The sequence below is a fragment of the Protopterus annectens genome, chromosome 11.part0 (genome assembly GCF_019279795.1).
Source record: "Protopterus annectens isolate FY-2018-M chromosome 11.part0, PAN1.0, whole genome shotgun sequence".
Classification (NCBI taxonomy): domain Eukaryota; kingdom Metazoa; phylum Chordata; order Ceratodontiformes; family Protopteridae; genus Protopterus; species Protopterus annectens.
This window is the reverse complement of record NC_056745.1, coordinates 834,026,364-834,052,047: the sequence shown is the minus strand read 5'-3', so window position 1 is coordinate 834,052,047 and position 25,684 is coordinate 834,026,364. Positions and strand designations below refer to the sequence as shown.

The 25,684-nt window shown below is 41.1% G+C and overlaps 1 protein-coding gene across 6 annotated transcripts in view; it reads right to left on the bottom strand.

Annotated features, from left to right (window-relative positions):
- Positions 1-25,684, bottom strand: part of DENND2A (DENN domain containing 2A) — a 2,268,767-nt gene that overhangs the window by 470,925 nt on the left and 1,772,158 nt on the right. The window lies entirely within an intron of this gene.

Below are 25,684 nucleotides of genomic sequence, written 5' to 3'. Positions count from 1 at the left end.
AGTCAGGGACCCTGTAATACCTGTCAGGCTTACTGGGAGCCAGAGTAAGGAGTCAGGGGTCAGGCTTGACTCCAAAAACACATCATCTACAATGTCTAAAACAGGGGGAATGGCTAAAGGCTTGTGTTAAGGGAGAAGAAGGAAATCCCTGAGCCTCTTTTTTGATTCTGAGAAGTCTTGACTCTCCCACTGAAAATGCTCCCTCAAAGTATGCAAGGTTTCTTCAAATGAATAATCCCCAGGAGGAGATGCAGATGGAATAGACTCCTCAGCATGAGAATCCTCATAGGGAGGTAAAGATAATTCCTGATCAGAAGAGGAATCAGAAGAAATAGAAACCTGATCTGAAGATTCATAGTCAGTGTCTTGCCAAGGCCTCTTATCTGGAGGGGGATGGGTACCCCTGACCAAGGTAATAAGGTCTTTAGCCATTTTGATCATCTGTTTTCTAGGCATAGAGGCCTGTGCACGTGGCTCAGGCATCGTTTTTTTTAGTTTTAGTAGGTGTCTTCGCCTTAGGTTTTGCAGCTTTCGTCAGTTTGACATAAAAATGGTGAGGTCTGAATACACCCTCAGAAGCCGGTGCCTGCTCAGCGGCTCCAGACCCATCCGAGGAAGATACATCCGTCGGTCCAATACCTTGAGTATCTTGCGGCATGCCGGACTCCACATGGGTGTCAGTAGAGGCCTGCAACTTGAAGGTAGTGGGTATCAGGGGCTGCGAAAGCTCCTCACTGAGTACCGGCGAACCGGCGACTGGCTTAGGAGAAGCTTCGTCATCGGTTTTGGATCTCCACTGCCTTTCTCTTTCCTTTTCTTTGCGTTTTTTATGTACTCCGGTAGTCGGATTGCTATCCAATGACATTTCTGGGTAGTTAAATCTGTTTCCAAAATACTTAGATGCAAAGATATACCGACGCTTAATAGTGCATTGGTTAAATCTAGCACAGAACTGACAGCCAGGCACGTTGTGATCAGGGCCTAGGCAAGGAATAAAGTATAAATGGAAATCCTTATGAGGTATTTGCTTCCCACAAGTAATACAATTATTAACTTTTTCTGACATCGGTAAAAAGCAAGCAAAAGTTTCCCCAACGGGGTACTTAGCTTTAGTGAAGACTTCGGTTCTGAAACTCAAACTCAAATATTTCAGTACTCAGCCGACCGCACTTGCGAAATGCTTCTGCTTCGGGCACCGCACCGGCAAGAAAGACTAAAGAAAATGGCGTTGGCTGCATGTTTTATACCTCCGATGACCTGAAGTCATGGAAGAGACGACAGCAACCGCGACGCAGGACCCAAGACTTTGGAATTCAGGATAACTGAGGGCAACCTGCCAGCAGATTACCCAAATGTAATGACTGCAGCAGTGAAACATGAAGAACATCCAGGGTATAAACACATTGTTTTATACAGATTGCCTTAAATCCCTGTATCTATATTCTGTCTCCTACACGTTACTAAGAGGTGATCTATGCCTGGCATAGAAGGCCTCCTCAGATCCGGCTCTGATGGACCTTTTACACATCCACAACATGGACATCATCAGAACCACTAGATCCAAGGATTTAAATTTTGCTTTTGACATAAATAACACATGTTGGCGAGACAGATATGTGTCTCAGAGGATTCAGCTCTGGAGCAGACTACCCAAACATGTGAAGCGGATTCCACCCCTAACCTTATTTAGGCATAGCCTTGACTAATGAATGGGAAATTGGAAATTCACCCTGCATCTGGCCCCCATGTCTCTGACAGACAAAGGCAGACAGTTATGCCCAAACTAACATAGCCCCCACATAACCTCTAGAAACTTCATAACCAACATATCCCTCCCAATAAACAGCCATGATACATAGGGACACAACTGGGTTGGATTACATGACTAGGCTTATAAAGGCCCTGGTGGTCATTAGCTTAGTATATACCTATGGAAGTGTAGCACTGAATTAAGGCTATGAGCTACCCGTAAGCCTCATGCTGTAGTCCAGTTTTGATTTATGCTGCCTCCATTTATCTAAAGTGTGATTCTGAGTAAGTCACTCAAACAGGCACTGCTTCCTGGTCATCCTGCATAGAGGCACTTCTGCCTAACAGTTTACCTTGTTAACAAAGTAAAAAAAAAATAACAGAAGGTAAAGTCTAAATTGGTAGAAATCAATTTCAAATGTAATAAGTTAGTCAGGAGATGAGTGTAGGAATGACTTGAGAAGGGTGGAAGGAAATGGGGTTGGTAAAATATTAGGTAGAAAAAACACTTTATTAACAATTAGGAATGAGGTACAGTCATTTACATACAATAGCAGGGAATCTTTATTGCCAGAACAAATTTAAAGTGGGTTATAAAAAATGCTGAATGGATCTCCATCAAGGTTGAGTCTGGGATATTCACCTTCTGGTAACAAGACAGAGGGAGATTTACTTGTAGGCATGAAGACATAATTGTGGAATACTGAGGCTTGTGTGATAGACAGAGAGGGTAATAAGCATTGTGTATAGGGGAGATGCCAAATAGGCTTTTTGTGAATGAAAAGACAAAAAGGAAATGAACTAGAAAAAGAACAATACTATATTTCATGACCTATACCCACAAAGTTAATAAACTGTGAATGAGGAGTTGAGGCCAGTGACCAGGAACAGTGGTCATGAAAATTTCACTACAGAATGACAGCAGAAAAGCAAGACATCAGTAACCCTACTGTCACTAACACTAGACAGAACTGTTGAAGTCATCACAGTCTGTTCCCCCTTAAGCAAAAGGCCTCAATACCTAATAAAAGGGTTTGGTGAGGTTTAAAGGGATCATGGGTACACAGGTAGAAGAACAACTTTCTTTGGCAAACACATGGCATCAAATGGAGGTGATGAACATGCTAAAAGAAGGGTTAAGTCAGCACAGTAGAAATGCAATATTTTTCTAGCTGTGAAAGCGCGATCACTGTTCTTAAATGTGGAAGTTAATCACAGTTCAAACAATCAGCATTAGTAAGGCTTTGGGAACCTAAAAAAAATCATCTGCCTGTATTATGATATCAGCCCCTTCCCCCATTCACACATACACATTAACGAAGACATTTACTTTTAAGGAGAAGAAGACAAATGGGTTTAAAATGGTGCTGTCCTAAAACAATATTTATTTCCTGCAAAGAGAGGCAGAGCAGTGGAAGGAAAATTTATAAAACAACATGTAAAGTACAACACAGACCCATAAGTTTGTTTTAGGAATCACACACAATACCCAGAAACATGTACATTTTCTTGTCTGGACAGTGAATACTTTTTATTTTTTCAAGTCTATCATTGATAATATAAAGCTATAAATCAGATGCATGTGGTGTGTACATTGCAATATAAATAAATTCCCAGATCAAACAAGCTGCCCTAGGACTGATGCTTGTATTATAAGGAGACATGTAAACACTTACATTCATTTCTGTAACTGTAGTGTTAACGATTAAAATACCCTAAGAAAGCCATGAACAAATGGATGATCATGTGGAGCCTAAAACCAGGTAGGGCTAAGGCTGCCTAAATCCAGGTACGGTGGGATATCGGTGAAAAAGCTGGGCTACCGGTAAAGCCTTGAGAAAGGCTGTGAGTAGCCCAGCGCTTGTGGTTGAAGGCTGAGTATAGCCTTTATAAAGCCTTCTTATACAGGTCGTGGTTCTGGCTGGAGAGTAAAGCCTTTGTAAAGGCTTCGTATACTGGTCGTAGTTCCAGCTGGTGAGAGGTACCCCTGGTGCGGCAGCTAGATATCAAAGATGTAATAAACAGAGAAACAGAAAAATAGGCAAAACAATGTAAATGTGGCTCGGCTAAGGAGCTCTGCTCGCCATGGTGGCAAAAAATCAACGTAGTCGAAGTTGAGATTCTGGAAGGTCGTATTTTATTGAAGTAAAAAGTACCAGAAGTACATACACCATCGAAGCATAGTTCCTTAATGGAAAGAGAGATCCTGAGGATATCCTTTTATAAGACACACACACACACTATGCCTCTCAATATCTTAGCACAAGAAATCTGGACAAAGCCTGTTATAATGTTTGGGACAAAGAGCTAAAATTAGGGACACATTTAGAAAGTTGCTAGAATAACAGGATCTGTGTTAGAATGCATTATCTGAAGGATATGAAGTCTGAAACTCTAATGCATGTCATTATTTAGTAACTTTAATCCTTAGCTCATCCCAGTGATTTGTCAAAAGAAAAAAAGCAGGATTTTTATGAGGAATAGACCAAAACATAATGCAAAAATCTGAACATCCTGTGAACATATGTACAGTTGAGAGGTATGACACATACATCCCCTATCTCCTTAGAAAGTGGATAGAACAACAAGGTTTGCATTAGCATGCATTTTCTGAGGATATGAAGTTTAAAACTCAAATGTCTGCCATTATTTTCTGACTTCAGTCCTCAATGATTTGCCAGGAAAACACAATTTTATGAGAAACAAACCGAAAATATGAGGCAAAAATCTGGATAATTGCGAGGTATGAACCCCCCCCCCCCGTCTTACACACACTCCTACCCCCCCCCTCTTACTTACACACAAACACACACACTCCTACCCCCCACACACACACACAGACCTACCTATTTCTTATACACACATCCCTACCTTTACCTACCTACTTCTTACATACACGCATGCACACCCCTACCTACCTACTTCTTACATCCACATACCCCTCCCTATTACACACACACCTCTTAAATACTTAATCACACACATGCACACAAATACCTCTCACTTGTACATTCGTCCGCAGTCCAAATGTCTTCTGGAATTCAAATTCTGCGCTGGTGTTGAAGATGAAGACTTAAACCATCGATTGCACAGATGCAGAAGCATCTGGACACAAATGGCATTCTTAAAGACAAATGGCATTCTTAAAGAAGAATGCCCTTAAAAAAAAAATGAATTTTTTTTAATTAAAAGAAGATTAATCTCCCAGCCAGCTGATTCCAGGGGGGTGCAAATGCACTGTGTTGCACCTGCTTGCAGGCGCCCTTGCTACTAGGGTATACTGAATTGTACAAGGATTTGAGGAAGTCTCTAATATGGGATAAAAGCACTTATCCTTTTTGTTGTGGTGTGAGCTGTCTAAAAGTGTTGTATTATTCTCTCTAACCAGTCTCCCAAGATTTGTACTTTTGTTTTAATCACTCATTGTAATCAGACAGATTCAGGAATCCAACTGAAACATGTTTAACTTCCTTCTTCACTTGTAACAGGAATGAGTAAACTTTTTTGCAGAACGCACACTATGCAAAGCAGATGTTTGCCTTGAACACTACTTTTAGGTTCATAGGTTAGTACTAGGCTAACTGTCCTTATGGGCCATTTTAAGCCTAGCCAATTACCCCATGTCAGAATTAAACCCTGCACCTTGTGTTTCTAAGGTAAACACCTTAACCATTACACCAACCTCCCACCATCCTTGACATACTGAGCAACGGTAACCACCCCCATACTTCTAGGGTGCATTACCTCCCATAGTCTGGTTATATTACCTTTCATCTCACTGTAGCTTTGCCTCCACAGAAACTATTGCACCACTTAAAGTAGCCTTTAAGGTGAAGCCTGACCAAGGCCCTGCAATATAGGAGCATTACCTATTAATCCATCAGCTACTGTTACACTGCTTCTGCTGGTCCCAATTCAAAGTGAATCAGACATTTTCCATAACTCTGGTGCATTACCCCTACAGCTATTTCACAAATTTTACAAGCGAGACTTGTTTGCACAGCCTGAACTACCACCTTTGATCACTTAAAGTTTTCAAATCAACACCCCTTTCTCCACTGCTGCACCTTTGGGTCACACTGATGCCTCTATGCCTTTAGTGCTGGATTCTGCCATGGTGCTCCACTGGCCAATTCAACCTATCCCTATAATCCCCACTTTTCAACCATGCAATTGGGACTTAGTCAAAATCTTAATCATGAAAAGAATATTCAGTATTAAAACCAGTTTTAACCACACTAGCAACACTGGTGATATAAATCTACCTGTTTTACTCCTATACAAACATCAATCCACAAGTAGACACCCTCAAAAACAGTGGGCTTACTTTAGAGCCCTCCCAAAAGCTCAGGAGATGCTCCTTTAAAATAAATTTAAGCCCATTATGCTCAAGAGGCACTTAAGGGATGACCCACCCATGCAACTTGTGAAAATGTGTCCATAAGTAAAAGCCTCACAGCAATTAATTGATCATATTTACTACAACAGTCTCACCCAGTTTCAAAAAACCCTGTCAAATCAATCTTTAGACACAAAAAAACCTAAAGCTCATCAACTGATACAACCCTGAACACAATCCTTAAGTAACGTTTGCTATTAAAACTCAGCCCAATGGTACAACTAACAGCCAATGCTTGCTATGTCAGCCCTGTAGACATCTGGGCATCTAAAGCAACAGTATGTCCATATTGCATCTAATCCCCTTAGACTCCACACTGCATCTAATCCCCCTTAGACTCCACAAGGCTATCTTTACAAAGATGTCTGCAACATCCAAGATGAACAGCGGCTGAAACCACATGATTCATGTGATCAAATTCACATTTCAGACATTCAGCATAACCAGATACAGGACTTCAGATTGTGTACTGTGCCAGTATACCAATGATGGACAAAAGTATAAACTCTGCAGTAAACCTTCACACCTTGCCAAAATAAGGTGGGACAAAATATATGCACTACAAAAGTGACTACTGGTCTGGCAACAAAAGGACTGCAAGTTTCCAATTAAATCCCTCCATGATCAAATCCAAATTAAAGATTTGATACAACTCCAGATGGAACTACTTGGGAATTCAATTTTCTAAGCAGTGTTCCATCACTGACACTAGTGGCAGACATGCAAAGTAAAAAAGTGTTGAGTGTTTAAATTACCATTTTAACAGTTCATATTATGGTTTGGTGTGTAAACATTCAATAACTGTTACTAAACTGCAGCAATATATAACCCATCACACAAGTTTATTTGTACACAATAAACTGCTTAATCAGTTTATCTTAATATGTTTAGACATGCCAAAACGTGCGGTAAGCTATGTAAATAAGCACAAGGCTGACAGGAAACAAACATTCCCACCCAACTCATTCTTTACCTAAACAGCTTCACTCCCCTATGCCTTGATGTCAGACACCTAAATTGGTAAAAAATAAAGGTCACAAAACAGTCAAAATAACTAGAAATAGTAAAGGACTTTATGAGTAAAAAAAGCAATGGAAATGAAGTAAACTAAGCAATGAGCTGTGAGATCACAAGTCTGCACAATTAAGATCATTTAGAAATTTCTGTGCTGTGGAGAGTTTCCACAGCCTGTATTTAGTGCCTTAACTCACTCCCCAAAACCACTGCATTTTTACTTTACAAAAATAAGCACCCTGAACAAAAAGCTTTCATAGCTTGTCCACCTTTTATCCAGTTTTAAAAAGTGAGAGAGTATGGGGAAATCTATCCACCTGCACAAGTGCTTAGTTTTACAAAACTGCACTTTGGCACTGAACTTTTGTTCAATCTATAGTTGCACACCCTTCCAAATATCTACACAGAAATGCAAGCAATTCGATCTGCCAGTAGCATCCAGTTTCATTCTGGAAGAAACAGCATGTCAAGTTTGCAGACAACACTAAGAAAAATCAGTTTACATGGTTGAGTCCCCTTGACTGATCAATACTGATCTTTTAATTGCACTGGTGACATTTCAAATGGTAAACATTTTACTTGGGTTTAAAGCACACTGGTTACATTCAGACTGCAAACACCTGTATTAACACTTCAGACAAGCACAACCACTCTGAAATCAATTCAACCACCACTATGTCAGCTTGCCCTCTGAGTACAGTGCATGTGAAAACATGCATGAATCCAATCACAAGATTGTAACAGTATTTCAAAGTTCAGGTACCAGATTAAGCTGAAAGTGTTAATGAATGGCAAGGAAGATCCAAATGCATGAATTACCAAGCTATAACTGCTAAAACAAACAGTTTGACAGTACTCAGTTAAGAAAAGCTATATAAAGGTGATTTGAGGGAACCTACTCTACACCCCCAAATCCATTTAACAGCACACAAAGCAAAGCTTTCTAGCAATGCCAGCATTATCCTCAACACTTGCTACCAAATGCACATTAAACAAGTACAGTCCAATTCAAAACCTCCCATACTGCATTACAGCAGCCAAATACATTACTTCCAGTGCAAAAGACAGTTCTACACTCCATGCTACAGCCTGCAGCAAAAGACTGAACAGTGAAGATGGAACTATTGGGTCCAAACATTACAACTCACCACAGATGAAGTGCAGAAAACCCAATCACAGTAACATTTAAAAGCTTACAAGAACAAAATCAATACTAACACCTCAAAATGGTATCCTAGCATTTTGCAACCACTGAACAGCAAAAAGCACTTAAGACCAATAAATCACAGCCTTCAACAACAAAAGGGAGCAAACCCCCAGAGCTTCAAGTATCCTAAAGTGACTGTAGAATTAGGTATACAAGCTTCACTTGCCTGTATAATTACCCAGCATATACCAGACAGTTGATCTCTGCATCACCTTTAGTACTGTAAAGCACATATCAGTCCATCCTAACTGTAAATAGGAAAATATTAGTTATTCTTAACAATTATATTATAGGAACAATAAGTGACATATTTCCTGTTTTAGCACTTGGTTTATTTTCTTTGTGGAAACTTTTTTTTACATGCTCTTGTTACCTGCCCAGTTACTTACACTGAAAAACTGTGCACAGTTCGACAAGGCACCTGTACTGTTTATCAGCTGAGTGGCTCTGCATGTAACCAAAACCTTTTACTTTGCAACATGCAACATGCCACAGCCAACTGTTTAACTAGCAATTCTTGTTCAACTACCCTTTAGCTTATACCCCTAAAGCAATATTTAAGGCATTTTCAAAAGGTGGGTTAATAATGCTCTTTGTATGAATTCATCACTTATTCCAAATACAGTCCTGCCTCCCAAAGACAGGTATGAGTTAATTTTCTCAACTCATGTACACATTCAGTCTCTGACTTGATAAACTTTGCAAAACAAGATTTTAGATGTCTGTAGACTTTTCATTAAAGTTTAGGTTTAATTTCCTTAAACACAGAAGTCCATTCATTTCCTGTCTTCAAATGCAGACATATTTGCAACAATACTTTTCAGTATTTCTTTCAGAACTATTTTTTAAGACAAATGCAAAGTACTCTCATTTTATTTTTTCTTCCACAGATTAGTGAAAGTGCTGAAATGATTTAATTTTGTAGATATCACTATCAAATAAAGGTGCTATAGTTGAAAAAATACAAATACCTAAGTGATGTTTTCATAAGAAATCTAAACTCTAAGACAATAGCAGCACCTTGCATACTCTAAATGCTGAGACAGCTTAGCTCAGTGGCTGAGAAATGTCTAAATGCACAGTGGGCAAGAGGTACAATACAAGTTTATATTTAGTGCCAGTTATTTACACTTCACAGACCTTAGAAAACATTACTAGCTAAAATTAACCACTGAGTATTCAAAATATTACAGTCTGCATTTCTGGTTATTTTGTATTTGTTGGTCGGGCTGGACATCCCTCTGTCATGTTTGCTCTGCATTGAAGTACTACAGTCATTGACATGATTCTGAAGACAGGAGGCCACCAGACAGTGAACTTTTAACTAAAAAGGTAGTTTTATCTTTTAGCTAATATGCCAATCACCTTATCACATACAGGTATACATTTATTCTCTTAGCTTATTTAAAATAGTTGAAAATGGGATGATGTCAAATGCCTTTGCCTGGCCAAGATAGGCTGTACTAACTGATTATCCACAGCATCTGTGACTCTCTCAAATAAGTTTACTAAGTCGAGTAGAGATGACCTCCCTTTGGGAAAACCAAACTGCTAAGGGTCAAAGTGCATGACATTTTTGATATCACAGCTTAAAAAAATCAGATGTAATGCATTCCATGGTCTTGCAGATTAACTGTAGTTAAGTATAAATTCAACAAGTGTAGATGTGATTCCACAAGGTTATGTTTGGCACTGTTATTAGGCATCCAAGTATGCTGCCTGGTCCTACTGATTTGGGATTTTTTGGGGATATGAGAGCATAGTTAGGATATGGCCCTTTTAAATATTAGATGGTGTCAGGAATTAGGGTATTTGCACAATTCCAATAACTGTTTCCTGGGTAAAGTTTGTTTTAAACTTACTGGCAAGGATATTTGTTATGCCCTTTGGATCTGAGTGAGTGATGCCATTGCCATTTTATATTACTTCAGAGCACTGCTAGGTGTTACTTCTTAATTTTCTGATGCATTTAAAGAAGGGTTTATAACTGTCCTTGAATTAAGAGGCTAGTTCCTGTTAGTTTTATATTTCCTGATGGTAGCTTCTAGTTCTTTGCTGATTTTGTTTGTCAGAGTCTTTAATGTATGTAGATTTAACTTTATCAAAGAAACTCAGAACCTTTTTCCTTTGATCCAAAGCTTATTTTTAGTCAAACACCACCCTGATGTTGTGTTTTTGAATTTCCCAAAATACTTGATTCTAGTAAGGACTGCCACATCTTAACACTTTTCCAAGTGAGAGTAAAATTCTGATGTATAAGTAGCAGGTGAAGCTGCAATGGGGCTGAAGAAGTAGTAGAGTTTAAGCAGGTTTGTTCTTTTGAAGTCCATAAATTCAAATTTGCTCATGGGAGGAGGCTTGAGATCTTAAGGGAGATTGTCACTAGTTCACTGTTGGATTTAACTGGAGATGGGGATATTATGGTCACAATACATGGCAAGGTCAAGAACATTTTGCCCTCCTAGAGGGTTAGTTAACTAATTGTCCTAGGAAATTAACATCAAGTCCAGGAAGTTTTGGGCATACCTAACTTTTGAAGTAGAGGCACACTAGCTGATCAATGGATAACTACAATTACTCCTCAAAAACATATTTTTTACTATGAGTCTTTCATAAAGTACATTCGGGAATCTCTCATGGTCATCTGTGAACATAGAGGACTTTGTAGAATTTTGTTTTGGTTATGGTAAGCTGGTGTTCAATGAGTTCCATTTGGGGGGGTCTCAAGGAATCTGCCTAGAGGTATTACAGTTTCCAACAAATATGGAAACATCTCCGTAGAGTCCCTGAGGTCTAAATACATAAGTGCTAAACCTAGGTAAGGATGGAAGAAGTAGCTTTACATTTAAACCAGTTCTCAGTTACAACACATACATGGATGTGTTCAAGTTGCTGGAGGGCCTCAATGTCAGGGAATTAAGACATCTGATACTGAGAACAGCAGCCTTTTTTTTTTTAGTTTGGAATTTATATTTGTTTAATGGAAAAATTTGATTAGCCAAGAACCCCTTTTCTTGCACTTGTGGTTTTAGTGGGAAAATGGTTTATATTCTGCAGCCTGGTAACTCCTTACTATGTGTAAGACTCTTTACTTTATGTGAAGGTGGTGTTGTGTCCATAGATCTCTAGGTTTTGAAATAAGACTAATACAATCTCCAGAGATTGTGTGCAGTCTACTTAAATAAGTGTTTTTTTTTTAATTTATACATGCAGATTTATATTTTAAACTATGTGATGCAAAAACCTCAATTAAAATGTTAGCCCTTTGAATACCTTCTGTCACCACCTTGCTGTCAAACACAAGTAAGTGCTCTTAGATGGTTTCTTGCATTTGTAACACCGGTGAGAAAAGTTTTTTTTTTTATTATCTAGTGAATTTACAGAAAGCTCTCTCTCATATGCAGCCTTCCTTGCAATTTTCCCCGTCTACTTTTAGTAGCTCTATTGAATCTTTACCTTGTCTTTACTGATGAAAATGTGTTGTAAATTTTTCAGAGATGACTTTTATTAGTAATTAATCTGTCAAGTTCCTTGTTTCATCAGGGGTATTGTTTTAGTGAGTATATAAGGTATACTAAGATGTGGAAAAATTTCTCTATTAATTGGTTTACAGTGTCATAGAACACAAACTATGACTTTTTACAACAGTTGGAATACAAGTTCCTAGGAGGTATTGTCAGCCATACCAGGAGAAGTATGGCAGTGGATGTGTAACATATACTAGCACAGTTAGCTGAAATTTTGTAAAGAATTATGTCACTCAAGTATCAAACTGATTTGTACAGATGCTTGTGTTTAAAATGTATTTGCAAAGTTGCTTGTGTTAAAATGTATCAACAGTGTGCCCTACTGGAAAGAAAATAAATGTACATGTATTATTGTAACTGATTTAAATGTATATTTTTGACAGAGGATACTGGAAGATATGAGGTTAATCTCAAACTTCAAAAGTAGTAAGAAAATTAAAATACTGGCCTAGGCCATAAAGATGTTATCACACAGTTTTGAATGAAGCCAGAGATGCAATGTCTGTAAGAAGTATGGTTTATTAGGTCCTGTAGGAAGAAGGGAAGTGTTTTATGGGTTTATGACTTCCAGGAGCTGCAGCAGATCTGAGCAAAGCTCTATCTGTGTGTATGGTAACACATAGGTGCTAAAACCCTGCCAGCTTCTAGTATACTGCAGGAGACAGTCAGATGACCAGATGTGTGTGATGTCATTCTGTAAGCCAGAAATAATATTTAGATGATATTAGTAGGGAATTGCTCTCAGTATTCTGTCTTGCATCTGACAACAAGGACCACTCACCCACATCATCTTGCCTTGCTCTATTCAGTAAGTAGGAACAGTAATTTTCTAGATCAGTCAGGAAAATATAGTGAGAACAGTTAAGTATTGTTTTTCTGTAACTGTGTGACTCTTTCCAGCTGTGTTATTTTCAATACTTCCTGAAAACTCATGTTTACTGTAAATATATATTTAGTATTTTCTTGTTCTTTTATTATTTATTATTAAATATATTTAAACTTTTCATTGTGGGTGGTCCTTTTTAGAAAATACTTAAGTTTTGAGAGCATTTGCATATATTTATTTGGTGATAACTCTGGCCATTCCTGAAAGCCTTGCTGTTTGGTCAATATTACCATTTGGACTAATATTATTTTCACTCAGTATAATAGGGTACCTTTGCAAGAGCTTTAGGTAGCTGGCCTTGTAGTACCTGGTGACAGTGATAACTACCTTATAGTCCGGGCAGAAGGGGGCACAGCTCGTAAGGGGGTGCCAGCCTTTCCAAGGTGTGTGTGTGTGTGTGTGTGTGTGTGTGTGTGTGTGTGTGTACAAATCAAATCTCAAAGTGTGTGTGTGTCAGCTACTTGCAGCAGGGAAACAAAGCACTGGTTTCCCAGAGACAGCGGTGGAGGACTTGGCTTGGGCATTCGGCTGAGGACTTAACTCTGCAGCTGTACCAGTGGGGATTCTTACTGGGGACCTGGGAGAGACAGATATAGATAAATCAAGTCCCCGGGCTGATTGTGTTTCCTGTGTGCTCTTAAGAGAAGTTGTACTTGAAGTTGTACTTGATGCACAGAGGTCTGCATCTGGAAATACTGAGTGCGACCATTTGTTTTCCAAGTGAACATCCCTCTACAGTGCCAGTGGTGAGGATTCAGGCTCCTTGATTACTGGGCCAGAGTAGGGACATAACAGAGTATATGGTATATTAAGATGTGGAACAATTTTTTTTATTAATTGGTTTACAGTGTCCTAGAACACAAACTATGATTCTTTACAATTGTTGGCATACAAGTTCCTCTTCCAGTCTAGAACCGCTCTAATTGTCAGTAATCACATCTGTAGTATTTCCTGAGTACCCTAGTTTTATGAAGCACAGTGCTGGTTAAAGTAGCAATAATTTTAATGCATACACGGGAATAATTAGGAGAGTGTGTAGCTTGAGTATAACAGGATCCTTGGTTCACATGTACATATGAAGCTAGCTGCCCTTGTGGGCCATTTTAAGACTAGCTAATTTCTCTTTTTATGCTTGAATTAACCTATCCCATTTGGTTACAGATTGGCCTTACCCAAGCCCATGGTCAATAAATAGAAGTTATGTCCTTACCATAACGTTCCATGTGGAGTGTTCATCTCGCCTTTGTTCTTACACATGGGTTCGGAGCCGATCCTCGGCTCAGTGTCGGCCGCTTGCAAGCTCTGCATCAAGAAGAAGCTCGAGACAACCTAATACCCACAATCCCCCTCTGCCTTTACCTCAGATCTAGTTTGCAAGCAAACCAGTAGTCAGAGAGAGCACACTCATGCCAATATCACATATGCACAGAAACTAAGAGTCTATATATATATATACATATATACACATATATATACATGTCAACTATATACACAACAACTGCAATGCAGAAGCAGAATGCCCCAGACCAGGCACCAAACTGAACGTTCTTCCTAAGGGTGGGAGGGTGGGAATGTAAGAACAAAGGCGAGATGAACACTCCACATGGAACGTTATGGTAAGGACATAACTTCTATATGTGATAGTGTTCAATCTCGCGCCTGTTCTTACACATGGGTAGCGTCCCCAGCTCCTTGTTCCTGAGGAACTCACGGAAGGACGTTCTTGAGCACAGTGGAACCAAAGGTTGCCCTGTCCCTAGAAACCTTGTCTACCTTATAATGAGAAATGAATGTATGTGGTTTAGACCAAGTAGCAGCCGCACAAATAGCGTCTAGTGGTAGGCGAGCTGCATGAGCCAGGGATGTAGACACTGACCTTGTGGAATGTCCTTTGGGTTTGTGCAAAAGAGTTTGATCTGAAGAATCATAGACATAGATGATACAATCAGTTAACCACTTAGAAAGAGTTCTTTAGTAACCGCTACTCCTTTTCTGTTATCAGCAAAGGCTACAAAAAGTTGATCAGATTTCCTGTGATCTTTTGTTCTATCCAAGTAAAACCTTAGTTGTCTGTGGACATCTAATTTGTGCAACATATACTCCATTTTATTGGAGTGATTCTTGAAGAAAGTGGGTAATTCAATGGACTGATTAATATTGTTAATAGAACAAACTTTAGGAAGGAAGGATGAATTAGTGCGGAGAGAAACTCTGTCAGAGTGAAAGATCAAATAAGGGTGTTTAATGGAGAGAGCTTGAAGTTCAGATACCGCCTAGCGGATGTAATGGCTACCAAAAGAGAGTCTTCCATGACAAAAATTTCAATGGGCAAGAGGAGGCTGGTTCAAAGGGGCAGCATCAACTTAGATAATAATAAGTTTAGACTCCAAGGTGACGTAGGAGATCTAATTGGTGGTCTAATATGAAAAGCCCTTTTAAAAGGCTTTACAAAGTCTGTGGGCCATAACAGGAGCCCCACATTCTTCCACATGGAAATTAGAAATGGCAGCCAATTGAACTCTTAATGTGGCAGGAGAAGCACCCTGATGGAACAAGTCTGTTAAAAACTCTAATATTTTATTCAAAGGAGCTATAACAGGGTCCACTTGCTGCGTATTCGCCCAGAATACAAAGCGCTTCCATTTACTAGCATATGTTTTAGTAGTGGAAGCTTTATGAGAAGCCACTAATATATTCTGAACTGCGTGAAAGAAGATCAGACCTGGCTAAGTTGAATTGGAGCAGCCAAGCTGCTAGATGGAGGGACAAGAGCGAGGGGTGGGGAGCCCCTGACGAGTGAGTCAATAGATCTGGCTCTGGGTCCAGGATCCAGGGTCCCCGAATGCAGTGTGTCATGAGGAAGGGGAACCAAATTTGACGAGACCAGAATGGGGCAATGAGGATTATTGTCCTGTGTAGGTTGTTGGCTTTCTGGAGAAACTTTGAGATCAGGGGGAAGGGAGGAAAAGCGTTCAGGAGACCCGGGGGCCAATCGTGAATCAGTGCGTCCCTGGGGACTTCCCCTGGAGGGGGTAATAGGGCAAAGTAGCTCCTGCATTTGGCATTCATTGGAGATGCAAACAGATCGCAGGAAGGCTGGCCCCACGTGCGAAAAATCTTTTTCGCAACTGACTGTTTTAGGGACCACTCGTGCGGTAACAGTATTGCTCTGCTCAGCCTGTCGGCTATGACATTGGATGACCCCGGGATGTGCGTTGCTATTAGAAAGCGACCCGTGGACTCCGCCCATTGCCAGATTCTCATGGCCTCTCTGCATTGCTGATAGGACTTGGTTCCCCCTTGCTTGTTTATGTACCAGACTACCGACATGTTGTCCGTCTGAACTGCAATAGTTCCCAGAGGAAGAAGGGGAGCAAAGTGTTGCAACGCTAGAAACACTGCCCTCAACTCTAGAACATTGATGTGCAGATTGTACTCTAAATTGGTCCATTCGCCTTGGACTGTCTGTCCCTGAAAGATGCCCCCCCACCCTATCAGGGAAGCGTCCGTGGTCACCGTAGCTGTAGGCGTGGGTAGCACAAATGGTCTCCCTTGGAAAAGATGCAAGTCTGAAGCCACCAGTTTAGGTGTGTTTTGCAAGTGTTCGTTATAAGAATCTCGTGTGTTAGAGGTAGTTGTTGGAACGACCATTGTGCAAACAGTAGCCATTGTAGGACTCTCATGTGCAGTCTTCCCAAGGGTATTGCAATAAGAGAAGCTGACATGAGTCCCAAAACCTTCAGTACCAGTTTTGCTGGGGATTTCCTGGACAAGAGAAGAAGACGTATGTGAGTCTGAAGTGAAAGTATCCTTTCTGGAGGAAGTCTTAGAATTAACTGATGTGTATCTAATTCCGCTCCTATGAATAAGATACGCTGTGATGGCTGTATTAAGGATTTTCCGAAGTTTACGGAAATTCCTAGATGAGTACACAGTTGAAGAGTGTAATCTCTGGCCTGTACTAGTTGACGCTGGGTGGTGGCAGAAAGGAGCCAGTCGTCCAGATATGGAAACACCTGGAATCCTAGGCGTCTCAAGTGAGACGCTACCACTGCCATGCATTTGGTGAAGACCCTGGGGCTGAGGTCAGACCAAAGGGCAGGGCTCAAACTGAAAGTGACTGGCCCCAGCCGAAGCGCAAATGATCCCTGGATGCCCTGGCCATTTTGATGTGGTAGTATGCATCCTTCAGATCTATTGAGCACATCCAGTCGTCCTTCCGTAAGAATGGAAGGATCGATTGAAGCGTGACCATTCGGAACTTTTCTTTCTTGACGAAGGTATTGAGGTCGCTTAGGTCCAGAATGGGCCTCCAGTCCCCTGTTTTCTTTGGAACTAAAAAGAACCTTGAGTAAGTCCCGAATCCTCTCTGGTCCGCTGGCACTGGTTAGATGACTCTTTTTTCTAGCAGCTTTGAAATTTCTATAGCTGCTGGCTCTCGCAGATGGGGCGGTACATCTGGGAGTCTTTTCTTTGGAATGGGATAGGATAGAAATGGTATATTGTAACCTCTGGTAACCACGCTTTTTACCCACTTGTCTGTAGTTATGTTTTGCCAGGCCTGAGGGTATAAAGCTAGCGACCCGACTGCCTCCAGAGCAGGACAGTCGGGCCTCCTCTCAGGAGTGCTGGAAAGGTTTACTAGGGAGTGTATCCCTGTCACCTTGATTCTGCGGACCCTCTGCCGCCAGGGCGGCGTCTTCCACCTCTGCCCCTCCTCTGCCTCTAGAAGGCATCACCCTGTGTGCCTGGGAAAGATCCTTGGGGTTTTCGAAACCACATTGTTCCACCACGTTGCCCTTTGGGGTACGGTCTGGTTGGGGTGGAAAAACGGACTCCGACAGCAGACAGAGTCTTTCCCTCCTGTTCACACCGGGTAAGGGTCTCCTTTACTTTGGGGCCAAAAAGAGTGGCACCGTCAAATGGGGCGTTAGTAAAGGAAGACTTGAAGGCTTCCGCAAATGAACATAAGCGCATCCAGGATTGTCTACGAAGAGCAATCGCTGAAGCTGCTGCCCTACTCGAACCTTCGGCTGTGTAAGAGATCAGCCTCATGGACGAGTTCACAATAGATGTAAGGGTATTAAGTTGCGCTGTCACTTTTTCTGAGACAGCAGCATCTGTAGTACCCTGGAGGGTATCTCCCAACTCTTTGACTAGATCTCTCTGTAATCGTGTAAAGTGGGGCAAATAGTTCAGGGATCGCATGGAAAAGCCGCTGAACTAAAAATGCGCTTCCCATACCTGTCCATCGTCCTAGAATCTTTATTAGGGGGATGGACAGATGAGGAAGATTCCGACATCTCCTTTTTCGTGGCCGGTGCCACCACCATAGCGTCCACTGGAACTCCTTTTGTCAAATAAGTCTTGTCCTGGGGTGCAGTGATATACTTATTGGGTTTCCTAGGGACTGGTTCCACTGTGTCAGGAGCCTCCGCCCTTCGAGCAATAAGTTCCATTAATTCATCAAGGGCGGAGTGACCCAGGAGGAGGAAGGGCGAGCACCAAATGCCTTCAGCAGTACTGACTCATCCTCAGAAGGGGGGAGGGACTGCCAATCACCTCTCTGCTTAAGAATCTCCAAGATGTCAGAAAAAGAGACATCTTCCGTAGGTGACTTCGGGGACCCTTCTGACTCATCCAAGTCAGTATCAGATGTTAAAGATTCCTGTGGAGAATCTAAGTGTCTCCTCTTACACAATCTTTTCCTAGGGACTTCTTCGTGGGGAGCATCCGAAGAAGCCTCCAAGGAAGAGGGGGCACCCTCCAGGGGTGGCTGAGACACCGGTGCTCGACGCCTGGATGTGGCCGTGGGTGCAGAGGAGGATAACGGCCCTTTATGGGAAGGAGAGGTTGCTTCTACTGATGTGGTTGTCTGGGTAGACAACACCTTCCTCATGAGATCGAAAGCCCCCGGGTCCCGAGTCGAAGAATCTCCCGGTTCCGAAGAAATGGGAAGAATCCCCGAGACAGGCACCGAAGGCATCGACCCTGAGGACAGAGCCGAATCGATCCGCGCCGAGGCCCCGAGGGGAAGAGTCGGAACCGAAACATCGGTTCGACTCTCGGCCCCGGAACCAAGGACAGATCGTCGGCTCCGAGACTCGGTACCGGTCCGTCGGAGTCGAGGTGAGAGGAACAGACCGAGAAAAGGTCGGTTCTGGACCCGAGGGCTCCACAATCAGAAGATCAACCTCTTCCGCCTTCAAAGACTGGACAGGTCTCGGAGGACGAATGGATGGAGGCAATCGAGCGCCCTCAAGTTTCGACACCAACTGGGTGGAAACCGAAATAAGTTTGGATAGGGCCGAATGCTCCAATAACTTCTGCACCACACGATCCACATCAACATCGGAGAGCTTAGAGAAGAACGGGTCAAGGAACCGAAGACGGAGCCGACCTCAATAGAGTCGAGGGAGGGAGCTCCATCACCGGTTCCAAGACTCGAGGCTCAGGAACTGACACCAGTTGAACACTCGGCCCCGAAGTCTGTGGAACCGGTGATCTAACTTTACTCAAGAGCTCGGAGCCGATGACTTGGGCTCCGACGTCTTCGATTCCTTCGAGGATTTGGATGCCTGGTCTGAAGCATCCAGAGCCTCCTGAAAGGAAGGTTTTAATAACCCCCTGTCCATGAGTTTCCTGCGCCTATCTGTCATGACCCTCCCACTAAAAGAGTGACAAATTGAACAGTCCTCTTGTAAGTGGAGAGGGCCAAGGCAGTAGACACAGGAACTATGGTTGTCAGTAACTGACATTTTTTGGCCACACTGGCAACGTTTAAAGCCTGATTTAATTTTCTCAGACATCTTACAGGTAAGAGAAAAAGTCAAGTCCAGTAGAGAGTCAAATCCAATAGAAAAAAGTCGAATCCGATATAAAAGTCAGTCCGGTTGTCAAACTTAAGTAAGGGGTGGAAGGCCCCGAAAAACTCTAACCAGTTTAATTAAACTTAACGGTACCGAGAATTTCTACCTACACACACACATACACTATGTGTACCAAAAAGTACTTTTAGAACAATTTTCTTTCAAATATAACAAAAATAAAGTTATATCTTATCTTAAGTTGCTCGAGCTAGATCCCAGTGATGCGAACGCAGCAGCGGCAAACTAGATCTGAGGTAAAGGCAGAGGGGGATTGTGGGTATTAGGTTGTCTCGAGCTTCTTCTTGATGCAGAGCTTGCAAGCAGCCGACACGGAGCCGAGGATTGGCTCCGAACCCATGTGTAAGAACAAACGGCGAGATTGAACACTATCACATTTATATATTACCTCTAATGACAATTATTGGGATCATACTGGGATCCTACCATATACAAGTTGAGGGGACTTATACATGGGATAAATCATTTAGGAGCTGCCTCTGTCCATCCGTAGTATAAGGGGAAGGCTGGGGTATGTTTTCTGTTTCCCATCCATATATCCAAGCTGTGCTTGGATATGGACAAGGATGGGTTTTGCTTTATGTGGGTGGGGAGTCTGTTCCAGAGCAGCAGTATTCCTTTGTGGGATATATCTGTCCCTCCAAACTGTTCTATTGATGTTGCAGAAGAGGTTTAGATCCCTAGATAGAGTATTTCTGATGCCATATGACATGCTGACAAGCAGTAAATTCAACAGTTTTGGGAATTACTTACATTTAAGTCTGAATAAATTAATGATACAGCTGAAATATTGGCAATTCTGGTAGGAAACATCATGCTGCTGATAAAAAAAAGACTAGAAACAATTTCCAAAAAAATGCTATCACTGCTTCTGGGTCAATTAATATGAAGGAGCATTCAAGTCAATTGCATCTGCTAACACATCAAAAAATGCATCTTCCATGTCAAATAGTCTCAAACATTTTGGTAAGTAGTTGCAGAAATAAGACTGTTGGAGTAATACAGTCCACCACTCTCCCTCTCTCTCTCTTTCTATGTGTGTGTGTGTGTGTGTGTGTGAGTGAGTGTGTGTGTGTGTGTGTGTGTGTGTGTGTGTGTGTGTGTGTGTGTGTGTGTGTGTGTGTGTGTGTGACCCCCCCCATAACAAGTTCATATAAACCTACTGCTACATTCTTGAAGATTTAAAGAAAAAAAAGGAAAATCCCACGGTAGATCCAAATAGTCCGAGACTAGAAGAGTCACAATTCTGTTTCTAAGATGCAAGCAAGCATACTAAGATTCTAAAATAATGTTTTCTCTAAAATAATCCATCTTGAGCGTTTTTGTTCTCAAAACTTGGGACTTCATCAAAACACTAAATTTGTGTGTGAAACTCTTAAAATGGTTTCACATGGGAGATCCTTCCTGCATACCTCCTCCCTTAAATATATTAAAAATTACACAACCATGCGGAAAACAAACTCCATGCAATGGTGAAAAAAAAGTAATCACATGAATTTTGATAACTGGGAATGTTCACTTTGAATTAACTTTGTCAAAAAATGTATTGAATTGTAGATTGCATGCATGCATGCATATGTGTTTGTGTCAGTAGACTTGACCGAGTACAAATATTTCTGACAACATCCCTGACATCATGTTCAAAATAAAATATGCCAAAGCCCCTCATATACATATATAGATATATACAAATAAAACGTGCCATGCCTTGATAAGTTTTAACTGAGGGTAAGTGAATCTTAGATTGTTTCTCTCTGCCGATTTTGTATTTATTTGACCTGTTTTCACTTTATCTTCACTACACTACTCAAGTAATCCTCCTCATATAGCCTATTAGTTTCTTCAGAGGGACATGTGGATTTGATAACTGATACATGTAAGTCATCTGCTCAAACCTCTCCAACATTAATTTTTTTTTTTTTTGCTCAGGGGGCATGGGAGATTGGTTAACATCTAATCCATGTTCTGTGATGTCAGAAGAACAATCAGTGACTACAAGGTTAGTTTTCAGATTTTTAAGAGTTTAGGCTATTGTGACCTACCCTAAGAATATGTCTGCCATTTTGGAGCTGCTGTCTGGCTATCAGAATTGTCAGATGTCTGTTTAGTTATATTCAGAGTGGGCATAAGGAAAGAGAGTTCATATGAAGTATGTAGTTTGTTTGATAGTTTTAATATAACTGGCTGTGTTACTGATCCCTTAACAGTGAAATGCAGTGCAGTCAACAGCCATTGTGGCTGGATTTGTTAATGTAACAGCTGTTTCTGTGTTAGGTATATCAGAGTAGGTTTGCTGTGCCAAAAAGAGTTTGCCTATAGTGCACCATCAAGTTGTAAAATATGTTGGTTTCATATTTTGTAGGACTCCTGTTTACCACAGTTATGCAAATGTGGTGGCTTACTTTTTATCCTCATGTTTGTAGGATTAATTTCTGTGTATATTTTGAGTGTAAAGGCTTTCTGTGTCTTTTGTTCAATGTTGCCAGCTTAATTTTTTACAATTTCTTTGTTTTCTTTGTTTTGATATGAATCCAAATTCATGGCTGATGTTGGTGTTCAGCCATGAATTTGTGGAACCACTGTTTTAAATGATAACATTTCTTTTTAGTCTTAAAAATACTCTCTCATGGGATGGACTTTCTTTGAAGAGGCATTGTCCTTTGTGAAGGAACTAGCACAGAAAAAAAAACTAAAGTATCCACATCGATCTGGGGATTATAAACCTGAATATTTTTGCATGAAAAAGTAGAAAAGTGCAGTATTATGTTAACCAAACTGAGAATCCAAATATAAATAATGCTGCTGAGGATCTAATCACAGGTTAAAAAAAATACATTTTAATAAAATAATAAATTAAATGATTGAGCGCTTTTGTCTCAACAAATCGACTTCAACAGAACAACATGAGCTGACAAGCCAACAGTTTTTATACTGTTGAAAAGGCAGTACTTTGATGCCAACATGTGCACAGGATACTAGGTGATTAAATGAACTTTTCGTAAAGGCATAAGCCTCCATAACAGGTAAACATCATTTAATGTGCAATTCTATTGGTAAACAAAGTACATTGGTAAAAACAAAATAATATATTTACAATCTGTTAGCCCTAATATTAAGTACTGGTACAATTGATTTAAAACTGGAGGAAAAGTAACAAAGTCTAAGCTGCCACATAAGTTCTCTATAAATCAGCTAGCACTTCCAGTCTTCCCCATGGGATTAATGCTGATAATTCCTAGAATCCCAAAGGAAAACTTTTTAAAACCAGAACAGCCTGTAGAACGTTTGTATAAAGCGTTGGTTTCTTTATGGTTTGCAATACCCTATACGTGTTCATAAATTCGTGTTTTAAGTGATCTTTCTGTTTTAACTACACAGGTTCATATGTGTTTACTAGGCTGATGACCACAAGGGCCTGTTTAAGCCTAGCCACGCATCCCAAATCTCTGTTAAGTTCTAATACCCTTGATAAGTGTAAGCATAGGCCTGGGAGAAGAACCATTTACAGGTTACCTGTGTCCATTAGAGACATAGGTGCCAAACCAGGGATGAATTTCCAGTTTTCCATACAATTGTCCAAGTTGCACTTGAATTGGGTTAAGGAGGAACTCTGCTTCACATGGAAGGGGAGTCTATGGTAGTCTATGGGATACATACCTATCCCTCCAGCAGGTACTATTTATATCACAGGCAAGGTTTAAGTCTTTAGAACGGGTAATTCTGGTGCTGTTTTGTGGATATGCAGGAAGTCCATCAGAGTGGGGTCTGACATGCCTGTACAGCAGGCATAGATCTCCCCTCAAAAGCCTGTAGGAGACAATACAGGAATAGGGTTTTGAGGCAGTCTGCATAGGATATATTACTTATGCCTTGTATTCTTTTAGTGAGGAACCACTGTGGACGTTCCAGTTGTTGGATATGCCTGGTTAGGTACATACCAGGTAGCACTGTACTCAATGATAGGTCTGCTGAATGCCGAATAGGGTGGAACAATGACTTCCTTGGACTTGGATGCCATACCTTTGTTTATAAGTTGCGCAACATAGAATGATTTCCTCACCACTGTAGACACATGCTGATCAAAGGCTAGATTACTATCTCTGTGTGTCCCTAAGTCCCTGACTACTGGGTCAACTCTAAGGGGTGTGTTGTCAATATGATAGTTAACAGGGATGGATGACTTCCCAAAGGATACTATTATGCATTTCTTGTCATTTAGTTTTAGTCCATGCCTCTGACACCAGTTATTTGTCTGTGTCAGCCCCTCCTGGAAAACATTTGTGTCAGTGGGAGATTCAGTGACAGCTCCTAATTTGCAATCATCTGCAAATTTAGTCAGCCAGAGACCACTGACACTGGCCTTGACTTCAGAGAAGTAAATAAAAAGGGGCGGTCCAAGGACTGATCCCTGAGGGACTCCACTTATGACTGGCCTCTTTGTAGAGGTGGACTCCCCAGTTCTAACTTCCTGGGTCCTGTCTTTTGAGCCAGTTGGCTATCCACCAGGTGATATACGGATTTGACATAACCTCTTGAGTTTGTCAACAATGCCCGAGTTTGGTATTGTGCCAAATGCCTTGGCCAGGTCAAGGTAGGCAGTATGAATGATTTTGCCCTCATCCATTGCTTTGGTGCCTTTCTCATCGAAGTCCACCAGGTTGAGTAGGCATGATCTGCCCTTGACAAAAACAAACTGGGTTGGGTCCAGTGTCTGGAGGTTTACTATATCTCTATTGATAATCTCCATAATGATTCTTTCCATGGCTTTACATATATGACTAGTGAGACTTATGGGTCTGTAGTTTCCAAGGTCTGTAGATGGCCCACCCTTGTGCAGAGGGATGACTGTTGCCTTTCTCCACTCATGAAGCCTGTTTGGAGGCTACAGCTAAATAGTAATTCCAGAGGCCCTCATGCTATTTAGAAGGCATCCTGGGATGTTGTCTGGTCCTATTAATGCAGTGTTCTTGGTCTTAGAGAGAGCATTAAGGACCTGTTTCCTAGTGATAGTAGGGGGAGTTATATTTGATGATCCTTCCTGAGGGAAGGTTGAGGGAGACAAGAGGAGAAAAGCTGGAGCTGAATTTATCAGCCATCCAGGAGGTTTGCTATATCTTCTGGCTCAGTATAAGTGGCTCCATTTACAATGAGCTCTGCACACAATTGTGCATTGCCTTTGAGGTTGTGGACATAGCTAAAGAATGCTTTGTGTTTGCCCTTAGCCTGGGAGGCCAAACTTACCTCAAATCTGGCTTTGATAGACTTTATTTGTCCTCTGAGTTGTTTAGTTTGAAAGTGCTTTTATCCTGCTGGGTGCTGCACCTCCTAATTTTGCCACGATCTTCTTCCTTTTATATTACAACCGAATGATTCTGTGATTCCACCGGGGAGGCTTAGTTTTTGAGTTAGTTCTGTACTTCTTTCTGGCGAGTACAGCTGCCTCTATGCAGCTATTAACATGGTTGTACAGGGTTCTCTGTGAACAGTTCTGCATAGGCAAAAGTGTTATCAGGGTTTATGGGGGCTTGAAATTTTGCCAAGTTCTCATTTGATAGTGGGAGGTTAGTCTTAGAACAGTTCCTGAATATTCCAGGTTTAGCTGGGGGTCCAAGTTTTATTTTTACTTCAAAGGAGACCATTTTGTGGTCTGACCTTAACAGGGAAGGCATTACAGGAGGGGGTGTGCAGCAGTCTCCCATATTAGTGAAGACCAGATCCAGTATGGTTATACCCCTGGTTGGTGTATTGACTATAATATGCTGGACATTGATCACACTTTGTTAAACAACCCTGGGTGCATTGCAGTTACCTTTTTGAAAGGTAACATTACTTTTAAGAATATTGCCCAGTGTTAGGGTTTGCAACTTTGTAATGTATGAACACTGTCTGCAACAACTACAAGAATGTGTCCCCATTTCTTGGAGTAAAATCCCTGAAATTTTATTTTTAAATAATTGTTTGAAAGTTTTGGCTGTTTTAGTAATAAATATTGGTGCTACCTCCACCATAGTATGA